The sequence below is a fragment of the Toxoplasma gondii genome (assembly GCF_000006565.2).
Source record: "Toxoplasma gondii ME49 unplaced genomic scaffold asmbl.1418, whole genome shotgun sequence".
Classification (NCBI taxonomy): domain Eukaryota; phylum Apicomplexa; class Conoidasida; order Eucoccidiorida; family Sarcocystidae; genus Toxoplasma; species Toxoplasma gondii.
The window spans coordinates 1-2398 of record NW_017383351.1 but is presented as its reverse complement, the minus strand read 5'-3'; the positions used below and the strand labels follow the sequence as shown (position 1 = coordinate 2398).

At 47.3% G+C, this 2398-nt stretch overlaps 1 non-coding gene across 1 annotated transcript; it reads right to left on the bottom strand.

Annotated features, from left to right (window-relative positions):
* TGME49_461370 lies at positions 1-710 on the bottom strand (the record flags this gene model as incomplete). Its single annotated transcript, XR_001974481.1, has 1 exon — positions 1-710. It is a non-coding gene; the product is annotated as a 28S ribosomal RNA (ribosomal RNA).
* Between the last annotated feature and the right edge of the window lie 1688 nt (positions 711-2398).

Sequence of the window (2398 nt, the reverse complement as noted above, 5' to 3'; positions counted from 1 at the left end):
AGCTCAATGAGAACAGAAATCTCATGTTGACCAAAAGGGGAAAAGCTTGCTTGATTTTGATTTTCAGTACGAATACAAACTGTGAAAGCATGGCCTATCGATCCTTTAGGTCTGAGAAACTTTCAGCTAGAGGTGTCAGAAAAGTTACCACAGGGATAACTGGCTTGTGGCAGCCAAGCGTTCATAGCGACGTTGCTTTTTGATCCTTCGATGTCGGCTCTTCCTATCATTGAGACGCAGAAGTCTCAAAGTGTCGGATTGTTCACCCGCCAATAGGGAACGTGAGCTGGGTTTAGACCGTCGTGAGACAGGTTAGTTTTACCCTACTGATGACTTGATACTGCGACAGTAATCCAACTTAGTACGAGAGGAACAGTTGGGTCGGATACTTGGTAAATGCGGCTAGCTGAAAAGCTAGTGCCGCGACGCTACCATCCGTTGGATTATGACTGAACGCCTCTAAGTCAGAATCCATGCTGGATATGCAGTGTTATTCACCGCCTCCTTTGTTTCATGCAATGATACAGGCCTCTGGCCCTGCTTCTCATCAAAGCCCTCCGCTTCATGCTTTTGGGCGAGAATCTCAATTTCTAACATTGGAGGTGATACATCCATTGCAGACGACTTTGTTGCAACCGGGTATTGTAAGTATGAGAGTAGGCTTGTCCTACGATCTACTAAGATTTTTCCTGCGTTGTTCGATGTGGCCTGGTGGGGGAGCAAATGCGGAGTGCACGTGCCGCGCTTTCTACTACTTTGCGCGTGACGACACTGTCGTCGACGCAGATCGTCAACTTGTCACCGGTACACAAATGCGGAGTAGAAATGCCGACACCCGGAAAACGCGCGGGAGCAAATGCGGAGTGTGACGCCACGCTGTGCAGGCCCCTTGAACACAACTCGCTTTTGCGGGGGCGGCGACGCGTTTGGGAAACTCGTATAATATTAAAACGTGTATTCTGAAGAAAGCCTCGCAGAAAAGAAGCTTTTACTACCGCCTTGGGCGGGGAGACGCAGCCATGTTGTTTTACAACAGTCATGGTGGGTCGTACACGTCCCCAGCAACATGTGAGGAATGTGACGCCAACGAGTGCACACTTTTAGATGGGCACAAATTGTAGAGCGATTATCCTCGCTGTCGGTCATACTGCGTCGAATACACCGGATCCCTTCAGACCTCCGAAGTTAAGCGGCGCAAGGCCCGGTTAGTACTTGGGTGGGGGACTCCCAGGGAATACCCTCGGGTGCTGACAGCTTTTTTCTTCCATCTGCCTGTGTTTTGTACTGGTGGTTGCAAACCATACTTTTTCTACCGATCTTACCACGAACAGTAATGAAACACTTGCGTCTCACAGTATGTGGCGTATATGCATGAACAGTTCGCCCTATATGCGAGGAAACCTGTCAGCATGAATGAACGGAAGACGCCTATGTACTTACACTCCCCCGTCTTGATCATGAAAGATCTGTTCATTGTATATGGCTCTTCTGAAACTATGAAAGGAAAATATAGCTTGTTGTTGTTATTCCTTATCGTACCAGCGTCCCTTTTACACAAACAAAATGTCTGCTGCCATTTCGAGAGTCTACAGACAACGTGGAGAATGCGTGTATTTGTGCTGCTAGTGACTTTGATGCGTTTCACCAGACTCTTTACAAGAAAGCAAGTGATGTTAGTCCTTCATTAGTCAGTGAAATGTGTATTTTTTTTTGTGCTCGTGACTTGATGTGTTTCCCTAGACTGGTTACCAGAAAGCCAGTGGAATGCTAGTTCAAAGTGGAATATGGTGTGTTTGTATTTGTGAAACTGTTGGCTTTCTGCTTTTCATTGGAGTGTTTACGAGACCATGAGAAAATTAGTGTTTTTCACCGCACGATGGAATATATGATAAGGGCACTGGAGAAGAACTAGCTCTGTATTGTGCACCTGAGCTTGTCTCTACTGTTTGGGGTGGTGGATGGGGACGGGCGCTCGTACGCGTGGCGCTCGTTGTGCCGTATGGGAACACATGCATCATCGAAAAAAACAGACGGTTGCTCAGCGGTGCTATAGGATTGTCGTGTGGTTGTGGTGCGCGTCACGAACAAGTGGTGTTGCGCCGGGTTGGCTGCACAGAAGTAATATCGTGCGCCAGATGACTGATCAGTGCACGATATAACAGACATTTGACTACGTGAGGTTATGAATTTGTTTTACCTCTACGCGAGAAAAACAAAATCAAATCTCACCGCTTGTTTTCCCATCGCTGGCTTGTTGTTTTTCGGCAAGCCAATTGGGGAGACCCCGTAAACGTGCTAAACCTTTGATTGGTTATGGCAGCGGGGTCAAGGAACGGGCATTGTCTCCGTCGGTAAATCAAGGTGTTGTATGGTTATGACCTTCAAAAAAGTTGAAGAA